This window comes from Eretmochelys imbricata, chromosome 7 (assembly GCF_965152235.1).
Source record: "Eretmochelys imbricata isolate rEreImb1 chromosome 7, rEreImb1.hap1, whole genome shotgun sequence".
In the NCBI taxonomy this organism is placed as follows: domain Eukaryota; kingdom Metazoa; phylum Chordata; order Testudines; family Cheloniidae; genus Eretmochelys; species Eretmochelys imbricata.
In genome coordinates this window covers 126064746-126092129 of record NC_135578.1, presented here as the reverse complement: position 1 = coordinate 126092129, position 27384 = coordinate 126064746, and the positions used below count along the sequence as shown (strand labels likewise).

Genomic DNA, 27384 nt, shown 5'->3' with positions numbered 1-27384 from the left:
ACAATGGCCACTCAAGCATAGACAGGAAGTTAGTCCAGCTAACTCAGCACAGACTACCAGATGCAATCTATCGCTCTGCACAAATCCTATCACCTGCAAGTGTCAGTCCATGTGCAGAGCGTTCAGAACGGTTAAGAGAATTCGTTTCTGTACCTTACACGTCCTGCTGTGATGTGAGAGAATTTCTGACAGAAGCAGCAGTGAAGCCAACAGCAGCTGCAATGAAGGCAGGAGACAGACTACATTTCTGCAGTCTCAACTGAAGACAGACACAGCTCATTTGCAGCAGCCAATCCCAGAGCTTCTGGTGGTACAAGCCACATCAGCTCCACCAGAGTGTACCAAGAGCTATCCCAGAAGCTGATGTAACCTCACTCTAAACTCTTCCCTCCCACCAGCATACACCTCTCCAACCCTGTCCCAGCAGCTGATGTAACTCTACTCCACGTTGCAGCACAAAATCCAGTTTTAAAACTGCAGTGTCAACAAGTGGTTTATGGGTGGCAAGCCCCAGCATAGGCCAGACAGTGCTACTCCCACACTTAGTGTGCAGCATGCTAGCTTCCCATCCTGCACCCTCCTCTTCTTTCCAGGCCTACTAGTGTTCTGATAATGGTTGCAGACTGGCTGCAGATGCCCTCCTCCCTGCTTTCAGGGACAGACTGGCCCTCAATTCTACCTTTACTCCAATCTCCTCCTCCCATTTCCCATAACATCACAGATCCCTTCACCATGGGGGAGAGAGACAGTTTGCTCTTTACTGACTTCCTCTCCCCCATCAGTTCACAGTCCAGTTGCTACGTTAAAGGGGAAGGCACTCTAGTTTTTTTGGTAATTAATAGTTTATACTTTCTATAGTTCCTTTCAACTTCACAGACTTTACAGAATGCAAGCTGACTTCTGTGCTTGATTCAGACACATGTTACACAGCCTCAGGGCTGCACCCACTTTGACTCTAGTCCTTTTTTGCTAGTGTAATTCCAAATTAATTCCAGTGTTGCAAACTATTAGGATTAGCATAGGTCTCACAATGTTTGGTGTTTTTATTAAAGCTTCAGCTACTGAGGTTGCATTACCCAAGAATTTTAACTTTCATATTCTTTTTTTTAAATGAAGTAAATTTCTAGCCCTCATGGCTGCAGTGAACAGCTTGAAAATTTGTGGACACTACAGACTCTGACACCAGAAAGCAAGCAGAGAGCAGAGAGCGTAGTAGGAAGAGGGCCTGAAACATAAGACCATGTATCAGAGGCCTCAGGCCCAGGCTAAAGTAGTCAAAACCTTGCTGATATAAAGCAAAGTTAAGTTGTGAGCAAGAGGCAGGCCCTGCTCACAGAATTTGGCAAGCATAGGGCTGATACTGCAAAAGCACATATTCCTAAGAGATGCAAGGCACAAAGCATTCACGCAAGCACATTCCAGAAAGGTGGTACCAGAACACCCTGATAAACACATTCCCCAAAGATAACAGGAATATGCTTAGCCATCTTAAAGGATAAGGTTCAAATGACAGCATGATGAATATAGATGTTTTGATTGAACCTACCAGTATAGAATCATAGAATCATAGAATATCAGGGTTGGAAGGGACCTCAGGAGGTCATCTAGTCCAACCCCCTGCTCAAAAGCAGGACCCATACCCAATTAAATCATCCCAGCCAGGGCTTTGTCAAGCCTGACCTTAAAAACTTCTAAGGAAGAAGATTCTACCACCTCCCTAGGCAACGCATTCCAGTGTTTCACCACCCTCCTAGTGAAAAAGTTTTTCCTAATATCCAACCTAAATCTCCACCACTGCAACTTGAGCATATTTCAATTCCTACCAACTCTCCTGTGATGAATCAGGGAATCTGTCTACATAAATTATAACTTCTGGTTGATATTATGATGTTATTATGAAATTGCTGTATCACTGAACGTTTCTATGTAACTATGGAATCCATGCTGGGCTGGCAGGGCCTGTAGCACACACCTGCTGAACTAGGCACAGTACGGAGTAGTTAGGATACCCACTATGATACTATGGTCATAGTACGGCCATTAAGGAGGTTGGCTGAAGCAAGGAGAACCCTCAACAAGGGTTTTATGGAAAATAGATCCTGTCAGACTAACGCAATCTTTTTTTGAGGAGATTACAAGTTTGGTAGATAAAGGCAATAGTGTTGACGTAACATACTTAAACTTCTGTAAGGCATTTGTCTTGGTACCACACAACATTTTGATTAAACTACAATGATACAAAATTAACATTGCATTGACTGGAATAAATACTGGCTAACTGATTAGGTCCGAAAATATAACTGAACAGGTAATCAGTATTAAGTAGGGGTGTTTCCAGTGGGGTCCTGCTGGGGATCAGTTGTTGGCCCTATGCTATTTAACATCTTCATTAATTACCTGGAAGAAAACAAATCATAGATATAGGTTGCAGATGACACAAAAATTGGGGGAGTGGTAAATTAGGAAGAGGACAGGTCACTGACACTGAACGATCTGGACAGATTGATAAACTGGGTGCAAACATAAACTGAGTTTTAATATGGCTAAATCTAAAAGTATAAATCCAGGAACAGAGAATGTATGCCATAATTACATCTTGGGAGTCTCTGTCCTGGGAAGCAGTGACAGAAAAGATGTTGGGGTCATGATGGATAATAAGCTGAACATAGCTCCCAGTGTGACACTGTGACCAAAAAGGGTAATGTGATTCTAGGATACATAAACATAATCTTGAGTTGTAGAGAGGTTATTTTATTTCAGTATTTGACACTGGCACAACCACTGCTGGAATACTATGTCCAGTTTTGGTGTCCACAATTCAAAAAGGATGTTGATATATTGGAGAGGATTCAAAGAAGAATTACGAGAATGACTAAAGGATTAGAAAACATGCCTTTTTGTGATAAATAATTTGACCACCTTGAATCTATTTTAGCGAAGAGAAAGTTAAGGAGTGATTTAGTTACAGTCTATAAGGTACCTACATAGGGAAAAAATATTTGATAATGGGCTCTTCAATCAAACAAAAAGGTTAATATGATCCAGTGGCTGGAAGCTGAAACTTGACAAATTAGCACTAGAAATAAGGTGTAATATTTTTTAACAGAGCAATTAACCATTGGAATAATTTACCAAGGGTTGTAGTGGATTCTCCATCACAGACAAGTTTTACATGACGATTGAACTTTTTTCTAAAAAAGATACACTCTAGGAATTATTTTGGAAGTTCTCTGGTCTGTGTTATACACAGAGCCCGACCAAATTCACGGCCATGAAAAACGCATCACAGACCGTGAAATCTGGTCTCCCCCCAATGAAATCTGGTCTTTTGTGTGCTTTTACTCTATACTATACAGATTTCATGGGCGAGACCAGCATTTCTCAAATGGGTTTTCACCCAAAAGGTAGTTGCAGGGGAGCTGCAAGGTTATTGTAGGGCGGTTGCAGTATTGCCACCTGTTTTCCCTGTAAGCTGTGCACTTGGGCGGCTACCAGGAGAGATTCAAGTGCTGCACAGTTGATTAGCAGAGCCACACACATCCAGCCAGCAGCGTGTGTTCAGGTGCCCCTCCCCCACACTGCTTTGCAGCCACATCACTCCTGAAGCTGCTCCCGGGACCCTCCTGCTGGCTGTGCAGAGCAGGGAAGGGGGGGAGGGTGCTGTCAGGGTGTCCCCCTCCCCCAGCTCCTGTATCTTATTTCCACAGAGCAGGGTAGAAGGGACTGGGCTCATCAGGATTCGCAGCAGCTCTGATATCTGAACAAGCCTTCCTGAGTGCCTTAAAGAGACAGTGCACGGTTTCTCAGACTTCCCCAGCAGCCAGCACACAATCTCTCTCTCTCTCTCTCTCTCTCACACACACACACACACAGTCTCTCCTCCTCCCCATGTATTCCACCTCCACAGAGCGAGAAGAGCTTTCAGAGAGTGCCTTAAAAAGACAGCAGACAGGTGTGTCTCAGAAACTTCCCCAGCAGCCAGCACACAATCTCTCTCTCTCTCTCTCACACACACAGTCTCTCCTCCTCCCCATGTATTCCACCTCCACAGAGCGAGGAGAGCTTTCAGAGAGTGCCTTAAAAAGACAGCAGACAGGTGTGTCTCAGAAACTTCCCCAACAGCCAGCACACGCGCGCGCACACACACACACACACAGAGTCTGTGTGTCACACACTTTCCAACACTGTTATTGTTACTTCTTGGTACTTTCTGCAATGCAAATATATTCTCTGTAACAATTTTATTCTTTCAAAGTGTGTTATTTTAGTTTTTTGACTGGTCTATGCATTTCATAGTTTTTATTTCTCGCTTACACTTAAACTTAATTCTTTGAGTAATGAGATCTAAAATGCCTAACTTGTCCTGGCTAGAGTAATTATCTGTTAGTAACTTTTTAAAAATATATCTAGGTATTTTTTGTTTCTACTGGTGGCCCTAACAAAATTTATTCTGCACATGGGTGGAAAAAATTAGAGGGAACATTGATTGCCACCCTTACTTCTTCACTGCCTTCAGAGCTGGGTGGCCAGACAGCGGTGGCTGTTGAAGTTCTGAAGGCAGTGCTGCGCCAGCAAAACCATACCAGGCCATCCTTACTTCTGCGCTGCTGCTGGCTGATGGCGGCTCTGCCTTCAGAACTGGGTTCCCGGCCAGCAGCCACTGCTCTCTGGCCTCCCAGTTCTGAAGGCAGTGCCGCCATCAGCAGCAGCGCAGAAGAAAGGGTAGAAGTACTGCAACTCCCCCTACAATATCCTTGCAATCCCAGCCTCCCCCCATCCCCCACAGATCATTTTTGGGTCAGCACCCCTACAATTACAATACCCTGAAATTTCAGATTTAAATATCTGAAATCATGAAATTTACGGTTTTTAAAATGCTATGATTGTGAACTTGACCAAAATGGACTGCGAATTTGGTAGGGTCCCAGTTATACAGGAGATCAGACATCATCACCATGGTCCCTTCTGGCCTCAGAATCTATGAATAAGTGGAAAATTTCCAAACTGGACAAAGATGGAGGCGACAAATCAGTGATTTAAGGAAGACTCATGGTGAAGGCTTTGGAGGCAGATACAGGAAGTTTTAGGCAGGAGAGAGGAAGATATAGGCATACTTTTGTAGTGTGGGACTGTGACAGGGGGCTAGCTAAGGAAATCTCAGCCAGGCCTCTGTCAGGCCAGCTCCAATCAAGAAAGGGGAATTGGAGCTGGCTGAGTAAGCCCAGGCCTGATTGGCAAACGGGGAACAGCTGCTGGCCTCATTATCCAGGGGCTATATAAAGGCTGGCAAGAAAGAAGCCAAGGAAGAAGGAAAGGGAAGAGCCAGAGAAGTAGAGTAGGGGGTCTCAAACTGGGGGTCGGGACCCCCCCAGGGGGTCATGAGGTTATTACATGGGGGGTTGCGAGCTGTCAGCCTCCACCCCAAACCCCGCCTTGCCTCCAGCATTTATAATGGTGTTCATTAAAAAGTGTTTTTAATTTATAAGGGTGGGTTGCACTCAGAGGCTTGCTATGTGAAAGGGGTCACCAGGACAAAAGTTTGAGAACTACTGAATTAGAGTGAATGGGGGCTCTTTTTTGCTGGCTGCAGGAGCTAGCAGTCCCTGAGGCTGTAATACTGAAGCTGTTTGTAGCTAGAAGGTGGTGGGAAAGTATACTGTAAATAAAGAACACAGATGATTTCACCAACGCAGAGATCTCTGGCTGGTTTGTGGGCACAGCAGGGGCAGAACCAAGGAGGGCCCAGTGCTGCCTTGTTACAGGGACCCAGTTTAGCTGATAGACTAAGGTTAAAGCAAGCTCATTTAGCTGGGAGAGGCTCCATTGTTCAGAAATCAAGCAACGAGGTGCAGCAGAAAGATCCTGGACACCCCCAGAGGACCCTGGCCCCCGCCCAAAGAATGTTATGAAGAGTGAGAAAACTGAGGGAGGGAACTGTGTAGTAGTGTTCATTATTTTTGTATAGATCTGTTTCTCATGCTATTAAGTAAAGAGCAATAACGTTTTAGAATCCTGGGCAAAGTCTGTGTGCATGTGCATCACATGCCCCTGGAGAGTTAGCCTGTGAACTCAAAGAGTTTCCACGTGACTCTTGAGTTCTGGGAGAGGGGATATCTATGCTAAAGAGGAGTCAGCACTGGTCCCAGGGGACAGGCATCTGGACGACGAAGTCTCAGCTACCAGTAGGTTGGTGCCAGACAGAAGATGTGCGCCCCAACGGTGTACCTACAGACCCCAAGCCAAAGGCAGTGCCTGGACTCTGCTCAGACTCTGAAGGTTTAAAACACACAATATTCAGTATTTGGATATCCTCACAGCAGTCTGGTCAGTATCTGATAGGGGGAGCTCTGGATCATGGGACTGCAATGCCTGCAACAATGAAAAAGGGAATACAGGTCACCATGTGAACACGGGAAAGACAGAGACATTAAATGCTACTGTCGATCACTTTTGCTATTTGTGACCTGTCGTGGTTCAATCATCATCAACCAGAATTTGTTTCTTTTATAAACAGAACCTACAATACAGCCCTTTGGAGCTACATTACATAGGTTTAACTCCATATCAGATTGCCAAGATGATGATTTTTATAAGGAGAATTTCTGTGACTGACTTTTGAAATTTGTTTCAGTGCAGTTTTCCTTTAAGTCTGTATGTTAACTTTGAAGAGGGGGAGGAGGCTATCCCTGCAGTCTGGGAAAATAAAACAGCAAGTCATTGGTTGAATGAGTAAATAAAGACAGAAATAAAGTTCTTTGCAAACCTTGTTAACACATTATATACAGTTTGATTATCTAAAGCAAAATAAACACCTAGAGACGTGCTCATATTCCGTAGAGGAGGTAGCTGGAAAAGTACAAATGCTAGAGATGAAAGTTTTCTAAGAGGAAAACCTATCAAAAACTGAGGTCCATACTCAAGTATCAAATTTGTTAATATTCCAAGAGAAGGATCAAATGGCATGGGTTTTATAGCTAGGATCAGTGTCTTACTCTGGCCACCCTCAAACATGAGCACCAATAACTTGTCTTCCAATTATAGCAGGTCATTTTATCATCAGTAATGGGAGGTGACAATTAGTAAGGTGCTAACAAGATTTTACTGATTCAGTCCCTTTTGCACACCCTCTTCACAGGCAATCTCCAATTGAGAGTGTATTGTTATAACAACTCCAGTCCATCCTATGCCCATGCCTTCAGAGGAAGGCAAACTCTACCCCACAAACACCTAGACTGCTGTGCAAGCCTTGTCTACGCTACATAGGTTGATGCAAGGCAGCTTACATTGACCTAGCCGTGTACATGTCTACAATCAAATTGGTCTCCCATTGCTGTAAGTGCCCTGTTATGCCGACATAGTAACACTAACTCCCCGTGTGGCATACAGCCATAGTCGATGTACTTAGGTTGATGCAGTGTGAGTGCAGACACTGCATTACTTATGTCGACCATATCTGTCCTGCAGCAGCTGTCCCTCAATGCCCCACACTGACTGCTCTGATCACCATTGTGAACTCCACTGCCAGGGGTCACAGAGACCAGAAGCCACGCCCTCCCCTTTAAAGCCCTTTGAATTTTTGAAATTCCTTTTCCTGATTGCCTGGCTTGGCAGCACACCTAGCAGCTCTCCATTGTTGTGTGCAACCACCCAGCTGACCATACTGGCTACATGCTCCTGCCTGGAGCAGACAGGAGATATAGGATCTCCCGGGCCTGCGAGGAGGAGAGGCTATGCAGGCACAGCTCCGAACCAGTTGTAAAAATGTAGATCTCTATGAGCAGATTGCTCAGGGATGCAGGACAAGGGTCGCGACAGGGACCAGCAGCAGTGCTGCGTGAAAGCCAGGGAGCTATGCCAGGCACACCAGATGGTCAGGAAAGCCAATGATCAATATGGTGCCGAGCTGCAGACCCGACACTGCTACAAGGCACTGTATGCCATACTCAGCAGAGACACCCCCAGCTCCCCAACAGCACTGCGGATACCTCCGAGTCACAGGTCTCTGCTGTGAGCAGAGAGGAAGAGGTGGTGAATGAGAAAGCAAAGGAGTATGGGCAACAGGTGACTGGAGTATTCAGCTGCACTGTGAGCCTGGACCTGTTTTTGCCTCTACCACAGTCCAGCCAATCCCGCCACTCAAGCTCGATGTAGGAGAAGGAACCTCGGGTACATGTGTAGATAAATTTTCAATTACAGGGATAGCAACACCAAAGTAGCAGGATACATCTTTTGTCTTTTCATTAATTTACTTGTACCATTACCTCTTCTAGCACAACCAACAAAGGTAGAATTGCTATCTGTTTTTCGCCCCTCTCTAGAGTTCCAAGAGGGTGGAAAGCATGTGGAACAGTTTGTTTATGTACACAGGGATGTCCCTTAACCTCATGAGAGGTCTCAATGAAACTTTCACAGAGATACTCTGCAATCACCTGCCAAAGGTTTGTAGGGAAGGCTGCCTTATTTCTTCCTCTGCAGTAGGACACTTTCCCATGCCACCCAGTGGTAACTTCAGCAAGCACCACTGCAGCATACAGACTAATGGCCTATAGGCCCAGGCAGCTTTGGGACAGCACCAGCAGCTGTGCTCTCTCTGCCTCTGTTCCCCTCAGGAGCAAGACGTCAGCTAAAGTCACCACTGCCTGTGGAAAAAAGTGCCAGTGCTCAGTGCCATTGCGCTATGCTACTACAATCATTCAACCAAGCAATTCCCTCTTCATTTCCCCAACCCCAGTCAGCCATACTCACCAGGGCTGGATGTTGGACCATACTGCAGTGGTCAGGACTTTCAGTGTTGCTGCGGATTATCACAGCAGCTGGTGTATTGTTAACTACATTTGTGTTACGTTGCATATGGAAATGATCAAGGGGGCACAACTCCCTAGAGAACAGCCACTAATTATAACCTATAAGTAATGTAGTAAGCCCTCCCCCTCCCAGTGTACTAGACAACCCGGACCCAACCTTCTCGGGCCCACTATACTGGGAAGTCTGGAACACTAACTGGAATAGGTGTAGTATGCCCATACGAGAGAAGGTGCAGGGCACGTGTACTACACAAGGGGCAGTGGGACAGATGGAGCATCGACACCTTCCACCTTGATGCCTGGCCATTTCAGGAAATGTGTCGCCATATGTCCTATGCTTTCCCTGGGCAGGAGGATCCCAAAAGAAAAGAAAAAAAAAAAGAAAAAAAAGGGGTGGAGTGTTAGGATATAGATATTCAGGCCTGCCTGTAAAGGTCTATACTCTAAGAGTGTAGGTATATGTTTACCATTTAGCTAGTAATAGAGGTATACAAGAAAGAATCTCTAAGGGCCTTCTCTCACTGTGACAGTCTGAGGCCCTGTTCTTAGGCCAATGCCTTTGGCTAAGAAGCAGAGGCAGCCATAAGCTGGGAAGCGTACGGTCACATCCTCACATTCCAAACTAGTCAATATGGGGCTGTTAGCAAGGGGATCCGATCTATCACCTACAGAGAAAGGGAAGAGCCTAGAAGATGTAAAAGGAAATTTAGGTTGATAATTTTCTGTCTGGTAAGAACTCACTTATCAATAGACACAGCTGGGAAACCCTTATGTCTTTATAGATGTAATTGTGAAATCCTCACTTCTGTATTGTTTTGTCATTATAGTTCCCACTTTCCTATTGTTTATTTGCACGGTCTCTGTCTGGTTCTGTGATTGTTTCTGTCTGCTGTAGAATTAATTTTGCTCGGTGTAAACTCATTAAGGTGGTGGGATATAATTGGTTAGCTAATCATGTTACAATATGTTAGGATTGGTTAGGTAAATTTCAGTAGAATGATTGGTTAAGGTATAGCTAAGAATATTACTATATAAATTAGGGGCAAACAGGAAGTAAGTTGGGATTCGAAAATAAGGAAAAAGGAACTTGGATTTAAGCTTGCTGGAAGTTCACCCCAATAAACATCGAACTGTTTGCACCTTCAGACTTTGGGTATTGTTGCTCTCTGTTTGTATGAGAAGGACCAGTGAAGTAGGAGAGTGAAGGAATAAACTCTCTAACACAGTGTAGACTCTTTACATAGCTATAGAAAGAAAAGGAGTACTTGTGGCACCTTAGAGACTAACCAATTTATTTGAGCATAAGCTTTCGTGAGCTACAGCTCACTTCATCGGATGCATACTGTGGAAAGTTTAGAAGATCTTATTATATACACACAAAGCATGAAAAAAATACCTCCTCCCACCCCACGCTCCTGCTGGTAATAGCTTATCTAAAGTGATCACTCTCCTTACAATGTGTATGATAATCAAGGTGGGCCATTTCCAACACAAATCCAGGGTTTTACAAGAACGTGGGGGGGGGGGTGTAGGAAAAAACAAGGGGAAATAGGCTACCTTGCATAATGACTAATTCAAGCTTAAGTTAATTGTATCCAATTTGCAAATGAATTCCAATTCAGCAGTTTCTCGCTGGCTATAGAAGGGATTTTTCCATCACTGTAGTAAATTCCCCACCTTGAGAGGTGATAGCTAGGTTGACGGAAGAATTCTTCCATCGACCTAGCAGTATTTACACTGGCATTGCAGGTCATCATAACTGTTTCAGGGATGTGAATTTCTAGATTTAAAAATTATCAGCAATGGAGAAGTGTAGCTTTTTGGGCATTACATGATTCCCAATTATCACCGACATTTTTCTGATTAAGTTCTTCTCCCAGCTGATCTGGCTCTTAATTGTTTTCAGCTTTGTAAAATTGGCCCTTTTAAGCACCAAATATATATACACCACTGAGCTGGATTTTGTTTGCACCTTGTAAAAGTGATCAAGTCATGATCACTTGCACCTAAATTACCATTAATTTTTAGTTCTGTGATAAGTTCTTCTTTGTCATGAAGAGATCTGACATAAAAAAAATTGGCCTGCGACACAGGGGAATTCTGCGTTAGGAAACTCATCGATAATATTTAGACATTCCAAGGGTACTTTAGTACTAGAAGCATGAGACCTCCAGCATATATCACTCAAACTGAAGTGCCCCCTTGGTCATGCAACTTTTGTTCCCTACTCATCATATAGACATGCATAAGGAGCCGACCCTCTTCCCTAGTGCGATTTAGAGGTCTGTAGCAGACACAAGTTTATACCCCATCTTGTGCTTTATCTGTGAGGACACTGATCCATAACTTGGAAGAAAACGATTTTGAATGTAATCAGCAACTTGCAAACAGGTAATGACATTTTGACAGAGTGCCACTCCCCCTCCCCTTTTGTCCACTCAATCCTTCCTAAATAGATTATAACCATTGATTTGTAACATTGAATGACTAAACCTGAAACAAGAAAAGGAGGACTTGTGGCACCTTAGAGACTAACAAATTTATTTGAGCATAAGCTTTCGTGAGCTACAGCTCACTTCATCGGATGCATGCTGTGGAAAATACAGTGGGGAGATTTATATACACAGAGAACATGAAACAATGGGTGTTACCATACACACACTAAGAAAAGGAGTACTTGTGGCACCTTAGAGACTAACCAATTTATTTGAGCATGAGCTTTCGTGAGCCACAGCTCACTTCATCAGATGCATACCGTGGAAACTGCAGCAGACTTTATATATACACAGAGAATATGAAACAATACCTCCTCCCACCCCACTGTCCTGCTGGTAATAGCTTATCTAAAGTAATCGTCAGGTTAGGCCATTTCCAGCACAAATCCAGGTTTTCTCACCCTCCACCCCCCCCCCACAAATTCACTCTCCTGCTGGTGATAGCCCATCCAAAGTGACAACTCTTTACACAATGTGCATGATAATGAAGTTAGGCCATTTCCTGCACAAATCCAGGTTCTCTCACTCCCTCACCCCCCTCCAAAAACCACCCCTATACACACACAAACTCACTCTCCTGCTGGTAATAGCTCATCCAAACTGACCACTCTCCAAGTTTAAATCCAAGTTAAACCAGAACATCGGGGGGGGAAAGGGTTAGGAAAAAACAAGAGGAAATAGGCTACCTTGCATAATGACTTAGCCACTCCCAGTCTCTATTTAAGCCTAAATTAATAGTATCCAATTTGCAAATGAATTCCAATTCAGCAGTTTCTCGCTGGAGTCTGGATTTGAAGTTTTTTTGTTTTAAGATAGCGACCTTCATGTCTGTGATTGCGTGACCAGAGAGATTGAAGTGTTCTCTGACTGGTTTATGAATGTTATAATTCTTGACATCTGATTTGTGTCCATTTATTCTTTTACGTAGAGACTGTCCAGTTTGACCAATGTACATGGCAGAGGGGCATTGCTGGCACATGATGGCATAAATCACATTGGTGGATGTGCAGGTGAACGAGCCTCTGATAGTGTGGCTGATGTTATTAGGCCCTCTGATGGTGTCCCCTGAATAGATATGTGGGCACAATTGGCAACGGGCTTTGTTGCAAGGATAAGTTCCTGGGTTAGTGGTTCTGTTGTGTGGTATGTGGTTGTTGGTGAGTATTTGCTTCAGGTTGCAGGGCTGTCTGTAGGCAAGGACTGGCCTGTCTCCCAAGATTTGTGAGAGTGTTGGGTCATCCTTTAGGATAGGTTGTAGATCCTTAATAATGCGTTGGAGGGGTTTTAGTTCGGGGCTGAAGGTGACGGCTAGTGGCGTTCTGTTATTTTCTTTGTTAGGCCTGTCCTGTAGTAGGTAACTTCTGGGAACTCTTCTGGCTTTATCAATCTGTTTCTTTACTTCCGCAGGTGGGTATTGTAGTTGTAAGAAAGCTTGACAGAGATCTTGTAGGTGTTTGTCTCTGTCTGAGGGGTTGGAGCAAATGCGGTTGTATCGCAGAGCTTGGCTGTAGACGATGGATCGTGTGGTGTGGTCAGGGTGAAAGCTGGAGGCATGCAGGTAGGAATAGCGGTCAGTAGGTTTCCGGTATAGGGTGGTGTTTATGTGACCATTGTTTATTAGCACTGTAGTGTCCAGGAAGTGGATCTCTTGTGTGGACTGGACCAGGCTGAGGTTGGTGGTGGGATGGAAATTGTTGAAATCATGGTGGAATTCCTCAAGGGCTTCTTTTCCATGGGTCCAGATGATGAAGATGTCATCAATATAGCGCAAGTAGAGTAGGGGCTTTAGGGGACGAGAGCTGAGGAAGCGTTGTTCTAAATCAGCCATAAAAATGTTGGCATATTGTGGGGCCATGCGGGTACCCATAGCAGTGCCGCTGATCTGAAGGTATACATTGTCCCCAAATGTGAAATAGTTATGGGTAAGGACAAAGTCACAAAGTTCAGCCACCAGGTTAGCCGTGACATTATCGGGGATAGTGTTCCTGACGGCTTGTAGTCCATCTTTGTGTGGAATGTTGGTGTAGAGGGCTTCTACATCCATAGTGATCTTCCTGATAACACCATCCTGGCCACTATGGATGTAGAAGCCCTCTACACCAACATTCCACACAAAGATGGACTACAAGCCGTCAGGAACACTATCCCCGATAATGTCACGGCTAACCTGGTGGCTGAACTTTGTGACTTTGTCCTTACCCATAACTATTTCACATTTGGGGACAATGTATACCTGAATTTATAATTCATTAAAGAAATGCTACTTGAAGGGTTTATTGAAATATAGTTGTCAGGAAGAGAAACATTAAGGAGTGTGAGACAATGGGTCCTCAAACTAATTAACTTAGAACTCCTACTGAGCTAGGAGATTGGTAAACGTTAGTATGCAAATAAGATATGTATGTATATTTGTCAGTTTCTGCTTTCTTTTGTCTCTTATGTTAAATTGGCTTTGGCTTAGCTGTATAAATAAGTTATCTTGAGCCTCAGAGAGGGGATCACATCTGGGTGCATTAGCAAAGCTTTTTGCCAATAAACAGAGTGGTCTGACAAATTATGTGAGTCCTGAATCTGACTTTGACAATGTGCATCAAGTATACAGTGAGGAGTGGAGAACAGGCAGTCACAGCACTGTCTTCTTGGTGCATCTCCTAGCATGCCTGTTCTCACCTCCGCACCCAGAGGGTCAGGACTTTGCCAAATGCTGGCTCACCTGGGGTGCAGGGAGAGGGGGATCAGACTCCAGAAGGAAGAGCCCCCTCTCTCCCCCCAAGATTCAGGCTCACACTGGGGGCAAAGAGATGGGCTCAGACCCTCATCCCAAATCCCAGCACACTCATGAAGTTAGGGTGAAGGGTTCAGTCCCTCCCCGCCCCCCTCCATCTTGACACATACACAAAGGAGGGAAGGATATTGGAATGAATTTGTGGTGCACCTGTCCCTTTTCTCCCCCAGTTCCCCTACAACTCACCCCCAAGTTCCCTGACCGAGTGCCCCCACCCTCTCCTCCACCTGACCCTCCCAAACCTTCTCCCATCCCCATTACCTCTCTCTCCTCACTCCAGTCCCCCTATTTCCTGCACTGCCACCTAATCCTCCTCCTCCAGCAGGTAAGTGAATGACTACTTTTTTTTCCCTTCAACAATACTTTGATTACATTCCCCATTCTCTCCCTCCCCCACAAAAAAAAAAAAAACAAAACAAGAGAGATTGTAGCAACAAGTCTTCAGACCTTTTTCTGATTTCTGCACTAGGATCAGTTTATCTCCCCTGAACCACTCAGCTAGGGTCAAAGGTTACTTCTTAACCCCTTGAGCTATCCAGTTGCAGTGAAGCTCTCCTTGCTATAAACTCCCTGGGCTCCTTTGTCTGCACATGCTCAGTGTAATTTCTTATTTTAAGTATGTTCTAGAGCTAAAGAACTAAACTTTTTGGCAAATATTCTGATCTACCAAAGGGACCAATGGTTGTCAAACATTAGTTGAGCGTAATCCTTGAACAACTGAGACTCCTGTTGCCAGGGTTAGAGCTCTGGTTTGATCCCCATGTCTGGGCAAAAAATGTTGGTAGACTGTAAACCTTAGGAAAAGCAGTTTGGAAGGGCCTGTATCTTGGAAACCCCTTTGTCACAGGTCCCCAGATTTGGACTATCCACCACCCTCACAAGTTACACCAAATTTCAAAGTGAGCCAAGTAACTACACAGATTTTAGAGCACTGAAATATAAATACTGGTCTAAAGCTACAGCAGGTCTGGTGGTCCACTATAACAGCGTTTTCAATATTGCTTCCTCACAGGGGTAGTGGGTGTGATGGAACGCTAAATTGTATTCTATTGTTCAGCCACTGGTGGCGCTGTGTGCAACACCTTATCTAAGTTAACTTCAGCCCTACCTGGGAGAGTATTAAAGGATCTTACAGCGAACACATCTGGTGTCTCCCATGTTGAGAAGGAAGCTTTGTGGCCAGTCCATATCAGGTACAGAAGCCTGGCCTATTAGTAGAAGCCCTGCAACTTACTATGTACAAAGAATACATAACAGTGGGTCCCATGCACTAGCTGGGGTAAGACTTTAGTGACTGAGATCCTTTGTGGCCCAACCAGAACCATCAGTTGATACACTCCTCAATGTGTGTACAAAATATGAAGTTGTTAGAATCTGTCAATCTTAAAACAAGCTGCTTTTTTTTCCCAGAAGCTGTATCTCAGGAATCCCTTGGTCAAATGACTCCAAATTCGGATCACTAACTCTATTTTGCACCCTCATTAGTCACACCAAATTTCAAGCTAATCCAGATAAAGGACAACTCTTCTAAAATGGCATGGTTAAGGCTGGGAAGTCCTTTCTATTTAACTACAGAGGAGCTGGTGCTCACCTATAAAATAGTGGTCTTGGTCATCAAAAACACCATTGCTGGGTCTCTTTTAAACCTATTATAGTGCAGCAGGAAACAGAACAAACATAAAAATTCATTTTAATTTCAAAGAATAAGGTATGGAAACTACGTTGGTCTTTTTTAAAAAACATATGCAACAGAAGAGAGTTACATTACATACGAAGAGAGATAAAAATATTATTTAACTCAAAATATTTCTTTGCAGATCAGTGCAATCAAAATAAAACTAGAGAAAGGACAGAAGCTGGACTACAGTATTGTAATTTATAGCCTGAGTTTTTCTGAGGGAAGGAGAGTTCGGGCTGGGACAAGTGTTTATGGCAACACATTTTAATCCTACATCGTAACCATTTCTTATCTAAAATAAGACTACACCCCTCATTTCATAACATATTTTTAAACTTGATCTCTTACTGGGATTTTCAAAAAAAATCTGTGATTCAAGTAATTTGTAAGTACATCCATTGGGTCATCTTTATTTACTATTACATTACTGCTTTCAAACAATGAGCAGGTTAGAGGCACACAATTTATTCTTGCAGAAGCTGTACTAATTTGAGCCTATTATTTCTTTTTGTGGAGATGGGTTATGCAACTGCAACAATCTTATCACTGAGCATTACACTAAAACCTTGGAACAACTGTTAAGTGTCACAGGAATGTCACCTGGTCTAAATGCTTGAACAGTTTATCTCCTATTCAGAGGACTAAGCCCCATTGCCAGAAGCAAATACAAAACATTAATGGGACGTACCAATAAGGTTCAGGTGCATCACCTCAACTTTCAGGACGTGTACTGGAAAAATCTTTCAGGATGCTGCTTCTGGGCCTTGTTTTTTAATTATTTTAAAGTCAGCTTCAGCCTATTACGTATCATAAGTTTGAAGTTCACCCCTCAAGCTGCTGGAAGAGAAAAGGGGCCCTCCTCTTCCACGCCCCGGGGTCCCACCCCCACAGCAGCAGGGGTTAGACTCACTAATGCTCTGCCCAAACTGACTGCTGAAAATGTAAGGATGGCTGTTATTTTACCCCAAAGCCCAGACTCCTTTTTTCACACCTTCCTCTACCAAGCATAACTCCAAAAAGTTTGCCTTTGCTACTCACAGCTTTCCAAGCAACAGCAAAGTAAAACTGCTACTTGGCTGCTGCCCACAGGCTGAATAGGAACAAGGAAACAGACTAGTCATGTTAATGTCTCTCTGCTAAAGATGCTTAAGAAAGTTCTGCTGAAGTCAACAGGTTAGCCACTCCTCTCCCCACTACAGGTATAGGAGCCTTCCCTAGTACAGGTCAGGGATCTGGAACAGTTTTCTCTATAAACCATTATCTTAGGATGACATACAACAGCCACAGGGCTGTGTACAAGAGTTGCCAACCGCTCTGCTTATGGGACCAGGCAGCACGTGGCAATTCAGTGTCCCTCAGCAGCCTGCACCATGGTAGTAAGAGAGTCCCTCCTCCTCTGTCTCTATTTCCCTCCTCCATCTGTCTGACAGAGGATCACACCTCCTTGTCCCAAGAAAAACAACCCAGGAGCAGGTTCAGCTAACTAATCCCAATCCAGGGCAGGCTCCTCTTCCCTTCCCAGCACAGGAGTCTTGCTGTCGCTGCAGCAGTGCTGGCTTGTCCCAGCCCAACCAGGGGGTCCGGGAGCAGCCAGGATAGGGCAGTCAGCCTAGCCGGACTGGGAAGCGGCAAATGAGATTGTGAGATTCACCGCTGGAGGGGACCTGGGGCACGAAGTCACCCCAATACACCCCGCAGCCGGCTGAGAGATCGTCTAGCACCCGCCGCACCCCCATATCCACAGGTCCTGGCATTCTCCACACACAGCCTGGATGCCCTCCAGCAGCCCCCACCCTCTAGTCATACCGCCCCCCCCGTGCCCCCCGTCGCCCCCACCCTCTAGTCATACCGCCCCCCCGGTGCCCCCCGCCACTTCCACCCTCTAGTCATAACCCCCCGGTGCCCCCCGTCACCTCCAACCTCTAGTCATACTGCCCCCCCGGTGCCCCCCCGCCACCTACACCCACTAGTCATACCGCCCCCCCGGTGCCCCCCCCGCCGCCTCCACCCTCTAGTCATACCGCCCCCCCGGTGCCCCCCCCCGCCGCCTCCACCCTCTAGTCATACCGCCCCCCCGGTGCCCCCCCCGCCGCCTCCACCCTCTAGTCATACCGCCCCCCGGTGCCCCCCCCCGCCGCCTCCACCCTCTAGTCATACCGCCCCCCGGTGCCCCCCCCCGCCGCCTCCACCCTCTAGTCATACCGCCCCCCCGGTGCCCCCCCCGCCGCCTCCACCCTCTAGTCATACCGCCCCCCCAGTACCCCCCGCCACCTCCACCCTCTAGTCATACCGCCCCCCCCGGTACCCCCCGCCACCTCCACCCTCTAGTCATACCGCCCCCCCAGTGCCCCCCGCCACCTCCACCCTCTAGTCATACCGCCTCCCCGGTGCCCCCCCCGCCGCCTCCACCCTCTAGTCATACCGCCCCCCCCGGTGCCCCCAGCTCCTGGCCAGCCTCCTCCACCGGCCCCGCCACTCCCCCCGCTACACCCAGCTCCCGGTGCACCTCACCCCGCCCCCCCGGCACCGGGCCTCCCTCCACTGGCCGCGCCCGCCGGACCGCGACAGTCCCCATTCGCAAAGCCACTTACGTACTTTCCGTTCGCCCGGAGGCCCGGTGGCAGGGAAGGCGGCACAGCACGCCTGAGGCGAACGAGCGAGCGAGGCAAGCTCCCCCTCTGGGGAAGGGCAACTTCCGGTCCGGTCCGCCCCCCCCCCCCGAGTCCGCCCCGCCCCCCTCACGCGCACAGAGCGCCGGAACCTCCGCCACCTCCCGCCTAGACCCCCCCCCAGACCCCCACCCCCTGCTGCCTGCCATCCCCTGACCGCCTGCCTCCCGGGCCCCTGCAGTCCTGGGCTGACTTGGTGGCACACGCCTGCCCTGGGGCTCAGGGCACCCCGGGGCCTGTGGCTCCTCGGTGCGTGGCCTTGGGTCTGAGCCGCCATCTGGGTAACTGCAGGCCCAAAGTCCAGGCCTCAGGCATGTGGGTGATGCCCAGGCAGATAACAGCTGCCCGTTTGCGTTGGGGGACCCCCACAGGCCCAGGAGGAGAGAAAGTTCCCGTGGTTGAAAGCTTTATTTCCTTGTCAAATACAAATTAGAAACAAAATGGTAAGGGACCAAGTTTACTCTGGAAACAGGTTGAGCCAGGAAACAGACAAGTTGCATAGGTGATCCATGTGTGAACTGGCAACTTCCTGAGCTGTAGGGTTAATAAAGCTGTTACAGAGACAAGGGGGGGTGTGGTAATAGCCGGACCCACTTCTGTTGGTGAGAGAGACAAACTTTTGAGCTTACACGGTGCTTTTTTTCAGATCAATATCCTGGGACCAATATGGCTACGATAGCACTGCATACCATAAAGTTTGTTATTGCACTTTCTCAGCGAGGTGGAACATGCCATGTCACTGAGACCCAGATAGGTGACACGTGCCATGCAATCAAATCCCAGAGGGATAGCATGCATTCTACAACTGAGATCCAGAAGGATAGCACCCACCCTGTAACCGAGATTGGGGCATGTGCTGTGTGACTGAAAACCAGATGATTGCCATGCACCGTGTGACTAAGACCCAGACTGGCAGCCCATGCCAGTCAACCAAAACCCAGATTGGGAGGGGCAATATAGGTGACGACAGTCTAGGGTACAGGGTGCGTGTGGTACTGGGAAGGAGATGGGGAGATGGAAGAACAAATGATTGGTAAATTATAGGATGGAATGGGTAGGAAGAAAGGAGGGTTGAACTCTTACTCACAGGAGATCTTAAGATGGGGGGAAAGAGGTGTACTGTTTGGTGAGGGAAGGGAAGGGAGCAGCAACTACTGAGGCCATGTCTACACTACAAAATTACGTCCAATTTATAGAAGTCGGTTTTATAGAAAGCGTTTTTATATAGTCGATTGTGTGTGTCCCCACACAAATGCTCTAAGTGCATGTAGTCAGTGGAGTGTGTCCACAGTACCGAGGCAACCGTTGACTTTCGGAGTGTTGCATTGTGGGTAGCTATCCCACAGTTCCCGCAGTCTCCGCTGGCCATTGGAATTCTGGGTAGAAATCCCAATGTCTGATGGGGCAAAAACATTGTCGCGGGTGGTTCTGGGTACATATCATCAGGCCCCCCCTTCCTTCCCTCCCTCCCTCCCTCCGTGAAAGCAACGGCAGACAATCGTTTCGCCCCTTTTTTCCTGGGTTGTCCATGCAGATCCCATATCACGGCAAGCATGGAGCCCATTCAGCTCACCGTCACCATATGTCTCCTGGGTGCTGGCAGACGTGGTACTGCATTGCTACACAACAGCAGCTCATTGCCTTTTGGCAGCAGACAGTGCAGTATGACTGGTAGCCATCGTCATCGTACTCCAGGGTGCTCTTTTAGCTGACCTCTCTGCTGGATACGTAGGCAGAGTAGGTGTCCAGTATGGTCCTGAAGCCTTTCCACCCACCACTGGCTCATCACTAGCTGTCAGGGGAGAGCTCATTCAGATTGCTTACAAATCATTACCTTGCTTACAAATCATATAATAATCCCTGTCTGTAGTGTTCAGCCACCAAACTTCCAACCCATCAGAAGTAGAGATGTTGGGTTTCACCTTAAGATTAAATGTGCTTGCTTGGAAAGGGCTGTGTGGTAACTTGCAACTGTTGGCAGTTACAACTGCTTAGAACTTCTCAGGGAAATGCAAAGCTCAGAAGCTGGCCTGGTTAGGCAGTCTGGCTTGCTGGAAATAACATGGTGTAGGCAGGAAACTGTAAAGCCTGTGTGACAGGGTTGGGCTGGATGGCTACAGGAGAGGAATAGAAGGCAGATATATTAGCCCCAGGTTAAGTAGGTCCCTTTTCCCTGGGTAAGGTAACAGGGAAGGTTCCAGAACAATCAAGAACCTTCTGTAGACAATTAAGACAGACAGGCTGATTAGAACACTTGCAGCCAATCAAGAAGCTGCTAGAATCAATTAAGGCAGGCTAATCAGGGCACCTGGGTTTAATAAGGAGCTCACTTCAGTTGTGGTGCGCATGTAAGGAGCTGGGAGCAAGAGGTGCTAGGAGTTGAGAGTGAGAACGCAGACTGTTGGAGGACAGAAGAGTACAAGCATTATCAGACACCAGGAGGAAGGTCCTATGGTGAGGATAAAGAAGGTGTTGGGAGGAAGTAGGGGAAGTAGCCCAGGGAGATGTAACTGTCGCCCAGCTGTTCCAGGAGGCACTCTAGACAGCTGCATTCCACAGGGCCCTGGGCTGGAACCCGGAGTAGAGGGCAGGCCTGGGTTCCCCCCAAACCTCCCAACTCCTGGTCAGACACAGGAGGAGTTGACCTGGACTATGGGTTCACAAAAATGGCCAAACTGAGGGCTGCCGTGAAGCTCCAAGGCGAGCAAATCCACCAATAAGCGCAAGACCCACCAAGGTAGAGGAGGAACTTTGTCACAACTGGTGTTAGCAGTAGCATCTGGTGTCCACAGCACGGCGGAAGAAGGGGGGGGGAGAAGGGAGAGGGTTTATTTTTTTTCACCACAATGGAGGAGGTAGTGCGGGCACTGGTACAAGCCATGGCTGCCCAGCAGGAGGCTACTCGTGTCCAGGCAGCCGCTCAACAGGAGGCAGTGCGGCTGTAGCAAGAGACTAATCGCCTGCTGATGGATCAGGCTGCTCAAGATCGGGCTATGTTGCGGGAACTGGTAAACCAGGTAAAGGCCCTTACAGAGCTGATCTGCGGCCATGATGGGACGCAGATAATATGGGCCAGCAATTGGCTGCAGAAAATGACGCGGGAGGATGATGTAGAGGCATACCTCCTGGCCTTTGAGAGGACAGCCCTGCGGGAGGCTTGGCCCCAAGAACAGTGGTCTGGCATCCTCGCTCCATTCCTGTGTGAGGAGGCCCAGAAGGCCTACTATGATTTGCCTGAAGAGGCTGTGGCAGGCTACCCCCAGCTGAAAGCAGAGAGCCTGGCCAGATCTGGGGTAACAACCACAGTGCGGACCCAGTGATATCATGAGTGGAGGTACCAGGAAAACAAAACCCCGTGGTCCCAATTATATGACCTCATCCATCTCGCTCGAAAGTGGTTACAAACTGAGTCCCAGAGTCCGGAGGAGATATTAGAAGTTATCTAGACACTAAACTATTTAAACTACTACATGCCACAAGAGGCCACAGCAATGGTTCCCTTAACCCACCCAGCAATATTGTTAATCTATCCAACTATACTCTTAGCCAGCAGAAGAATCTGTCCTATCTCGGGGCCTCTCCTTCTGCCCCTCCAACCCCAAAAACATGATACAGTTCTGTGGTGACCTGGAATCCTATTTTCGACATCTCCGACTCAAGGAATATTTCCAACACACCTCTGAACAACATACTAATCCACAGAGACCTTCCTACCAACACTACAAAAAGAAGGATTCTAGGTGGACTCCTCTTGAAGGCTGAAACAACAGACTGGACTTCTACATAGGTTTCAGAGTAACAGCCGTGTTAGTCTGTATTCGCAAAAAGAAAAGGAGTACTTGTGGCACCTTAGAGACTAAAATTGGTTAATCTCTAAGGTGCCACAAGTACTCCTTTTCTTTTGACTTCTACATAGAGTGCTTCCGCCAACGTGCACATGCTGAAATTGTGGAAAAGCAATATCACTTGCCCCATAACCTCAGCCGTGCAGAACACAATGCCATTCACAGCCTCAGAAACAACTCTGACATCATAATCAAAAAGGCTGACAAAGGAGGTGCTGTCGTCATCATGAATAGGTTGGAATATGAACAAGAGGCTGCTAGGCAGCTCTCCAACACCACTTTCTACAAGCCATTACCCTCTGATCCCACTGAGGGTTACCAAAAGAAACTACACCATTTGCTCAAGAAACTTCCTGAAAAAGCCCAAGAACAAATCTGCACAGACACACCCCTGGAACACCGACCTGGGGTATTCTATCTGCTACCCAAGATCCATAAACCTGGAAATCCTGGACGCCCCATCATCTCAGGCATTGGCATCCTGACAGCAGGATTGTCTGGCTATGTAGACGCCCTCCTCAGGCCCTACGCTACTAGCACTCCCAGCTATCTTTGAAACACCACTGACTTCCTGAGGAAACTACAATCCATCGGTGATCTTCCTGAAAACACTATCCTAGCCACTATGGATGTAGAGGCCCTCTACACCAACGTTCCACACAAAGATGGACTACAAGCCGTCAGGAACACTATCCCTGATAATGTCACGGCAAACCTGGTGGTTGAACTTTGTGACTTTGTCCTCACCCATAACTATTTCACATTTGGGGACAATGTATACCTTCAAATCAGCAGCACTGCTATGGGTACCCGCATGGCCCCACAGTATGCCAACATTTTTATGGCTGACTTAGAACAACGCTTCCTCAGCTCTCGTCCCCTAATGCCCCAACTCTACTTGCACTATACTGATGACATCTTCATCATCTGGACCCATGGAAAAGAAGCCCTTGAGGAATTCCATCATGATTTCAACAATTTCCATCCCACCATCAACCTCAGCCTGGACCAATCCACACAAGAGATCCACTTCCTGAACACTACGGTACTAATAAGTGATGGTCACATAAACACCACCCTATACCGGAAACCTACTGACTGTTATTCCTACCTACATGCCTCCAGCTTTCACCCAGACCACACCACACGATCCATCGTCTACAGCCAAGCTCTACAATACAACCACATTTGCTCCAACCCCTCAGACAGAGACAAACACCTACAAGATCTCTATCAAGCATTCTTACAACTACAATACCCACCTGCTGAAGTGAAGAAACAAATTGACAGAGCCAGAAGGGTACCCAGAAGTCACCTACTACTACAAGACAGGCCCAACAAAGAAAATAACAGAATGCCACTAGCCATCACCTTCAGCCCCCAACTAAAACCTCTCCAACGCATCATCAAGGACCTACAACCTATCCTGAAGGACGACCCATCACTCTCACAGATCTTGGGAGACAGGCCAGTCCTTGCCTACAGACAGCCCCCAACCTGAAGCAAATACTCACCAGCAACCACACACCACACAACAGAACCACTAACCCAGGAACCTAACCTTTGTTGTTATCCTTGCAACAAAGCCCATTGCTAACTGTGTCCACATATCTATTCAGGGGACACCATCACAGGGCCTAATCACATCAGCCACACTATCAGAGGCTCATTCACCTGCACATCTACCAATGTGCCATCATGTGCCAGCAATGCCCCTCTGCCATGTACATTGGTCAGACTGGACAGTCTCTACTTAAAAGAATAAATGGACACAAATCAGATGTCAAGAATTATAACATTCATAAACCAGTCGGAGAACACTTCGATCTCTCTGGTCACTCGATTACAGACCTAAAAGTCGCAATATTACAACAAAAAGACTTCAAAAACAGACTTCAACAAGAGACTGCTGAATTGGAATTAATTTGCAAACTGGATACAATTAACTTAGGCTCGAATAGAGACTGGGAGTGGATGGGTCATTACACAAAGTACACTATTTCCCCATGTTAACTCCCCCCCCCCCCCCGTTCCTCAGAAGTTCTTGTTAACTGCTGGAAATGGCCCACCTTGATTATTACTACAAAAGGTTTTCTTCTCCCCCGCCCCCACTCTCCTGCTGGTAATAGCTCATCTTAAGTGATCACTCTCCTTACAGTGTGTATGATAACACCCATTTTTTCATTTTGTGTGTGTATATAAATCTCCTCACTGTATTTTCCACTGAATGCATCCGATGAAGTGAGCTGTAGCTCACGAAAGCTTATGCTCAAATAAATTGGTTAGTCTCTAAGGTGCCACAAGTACTCCTTTTATTTTTTAGAAGTTCTTGTCATCGACCGGTACATGAGAGGACTACCGCCAGACCTTCGCGCCCGGGTAAGCCAGAACGAACCCTGCACCTATGACGAGGTTGTCGCGCTGGTAGAAAGGCGAAGGACGGCGAGGGAGCTGACCCGACCAGTTAAGGAAGAAGCACCCCGGGTTAAACTAGCAGCACAAGCCCTAGAGCTCGGATGACAGGGCCACCAGGAGAGCCCAGGTGGAAAAAGAGAGGGGCTGAAGGCCACCAGAAGCCACAAAGAGTCGGAGCACTGAGGGGGAAGAGGATTGTGATGTTAGACTATCCAAACCAAGAGACCAGGGAATGCCTAGGGCTCCATACAGACGTTACGCCTGCAGGGAGCGGGGACACATAGCTGCACAGTGTCCCAATGCCAAGGAGCCTATGCAGTGTAACCTGGGGAACTGGGCAGATCCATGCTCCCTAATCCACCTTGTGGGGGTCTCACTAACCCCACATATGTACACCAGACCAATGAAGCTAAATGGGGTACAGACCACAGCACTGGTTGATTCGGGGAGTGCTATCATGCTTGTCTCGGGGAAGCTCGTGAAGCGTAGTCAGCTGCTGTGGGCTAAGCATACGGGGATAACATGCATCCATGGGACAGTTGGTTGTTACCCCACCATCCCAGTAAAAATCAAGATTCAGGGGAACACTACTGAGGTAGCAGCAGGTGTAGTCTCTAAACTCTCATACCCGGTGCTCATAGGGAGGGACTTCCCAGGGTTTGGAGACTTACTCCCGGTAGGGTAATTGGAGAAAGGCGGAAGCCCTGAAAGTAGTGAGGCATCCACAGTAGACTGTCAACCCTCAACCGTCTCTGAAATATCCCCAGATTTGTTCTCCACTCCCAGACAGCATAGAAAGATGAAAAGGGAAAGAAGGGCAGCTAAGGGAACCTTTGGGAACCCGAATATTGGCCCAAAGACAGAGGGTTGCTCTCGTAGGTAGGCGGACCCGAGCAGCTGAAAAGGAGGATGGAGAAGCACCCGAATCTGACCCACACCCTAACGCGTCTGAACCAGTAGAGGCAACAGAGACTGGCCCCCTAGATCTCAGGCAGATTAGCCCCGGGAGAGGAAATTTTGGACGGGACCAGGCTGAAAACCCAAGGTACAACAACATTAGGAAGGAGGTGACCGAAATACATGGGGTCCCCGTGGAAGGGAAAACTCGGGGACCAGGACCCTACTTCATAATGAAGAAGAATCTCTTATACTTGGTTGCACCAGTACAGGGGCAGAAGGTACAGCAGATCCTAGTACCTCAAAAACACCAGAATGCTGTTAAGTCTGGCCCATAGTCATCTTTTTGGGGGGCATTTGGGGGTAGAGAAGACCCTGGCACGGGTCCTGCGACGATTCTTCTGGCCCAGAGTACATGAAGAAGCGCGGAGGTAGTGTGCGTCCTGCCCGGAGTGTCAGCTGCACAGTCCCCATCCCCACTTGAGGACACCTTTAGTACCGCTTCCCATCATAGAGGTCCCTGTCGAGCGAATAGCCATGGACCTAGTGGGACGCCTGGAGAAGACAGCCCGCGGCCACCAATATATACTTGTCGTTCTGGATTATGCTTCTTGCTATCCAGAAGCCGTCCCCCTGTGGAAGACGGCCTCTAAAATGATAGCTAAAGAGTTGGTGGGGATCTTTGCCCGAGTGGGGCAACCAAAGGAGATATTAACAGACCAAGGTACCCCATTTATGTCGAAGCTAATGAAGGACCTCTGTACGCTGCTCCATATACATACCCTGAGAACATCAGTCTATCATCCGCAGACCAATGGGCTGGTAGAAAGGTTTAACCGAACCCTCAAGGCAATGATAAGTAAAGTGGTAAGTCGGGACGGGAAGGATTGGGACACCCTACTACCCTACCTTATGTTTGCAATCCGGGAGGTACCTCAGGCCTCAACTGGGTTTTTCCCCTTTGAATTATTATACAGATGCCACCTCCGTGGCATACTAGATATTGCAAAAGAAATCTGGGAAGAGGAACCCAATGAGGGGAGAAATATAACTGACCATATGTTGCAGATGCGAGAACGGATAGCCCGGGTCACCCCTATTGTACGGGAACATTTGGAAAAGGCGCAGGAGGCCCAGCAAACCCATTACAATCGCCAGGCAAAAGTCCGACGGTTCCAACCAGGGGATCGGGTGATGGTGTTGGTACCCAAGGCAGAATGCAAGCTTTTGGCCCAATGGCAGGGGTCCTATGAGGTCGTTGAACCCGTGGGGGAAGTAACCTACAAGGTGTGGCAGCCAGGACGCCGGAAACAAGAACAAATTTATCACATTAACCTCTTAAAGCCTTGGCACCAATGAGAGGCATGTGTAGTGGCCCAAGAGACCCCGATCCAGGGAAAAAACATGCAGGAGCAGATCAGGTTATCCACTGATCTGACACCAAACCAGAAGAAGAAGGTAACTGAGATGATCAACAGGTACCAGGACGTGTTTTCAACCAAACCAGGTCAGACCACCGAAGCCTATCACCACATTATCACAGACCCTGGGGCAAAGGTAACTTTAAGGCCCTATCGGGTCCTAGCGGCAAAAAGGGAGGAGATCAAGGCAGAGGTAAAAAGGATGTTGGAGCTGGGAGTCATCAAAGAGTCCCACAGTCAGTGGTCAAGCCCAATTGTGTTGGTGCCCAAACCCAATGGCACCACTAGGTTTTGTAATGACTTTCGCCGGCTGAATGAGATATCCACATTTGATGCATACCCCATACACCGTATCGATGAGTTAGTTGACCACGT

The 27384-nt window shown here is 47.3% G+C and overlaps 1 protein-coding gene across 4 annotated transcripts in view; it reads right to left on the bottom strand.

Moving 5' to 3' along the window:
- ALDH18A1 (aldehyde dehydrogenase 18 family member A1) overlaps nucleotides 1-18453 on the bottom strand; it is a 124384-nt gene extending 105931 nt beyond the window's left edge. For 2 of the 4 annotated variants that reach the window (XM_077823399.1, XM_077823402.1), the window contains exon 1: nucleotides 18358-18453. The gene's annotated coding sequence lies outside the window, so the exon portion shown is untranslated. Of the gene's footprint in view, nucleotides 1-8429; nucleotides 8640-18353 lie in introns of those variants that run through there. The other 2 variants (XM_077823400.1, XM_077823401.1) reach the window with 2 other exon arrangements.
- Nucleotides 18454-27384: the final 8931 nt, after the last annotated feature.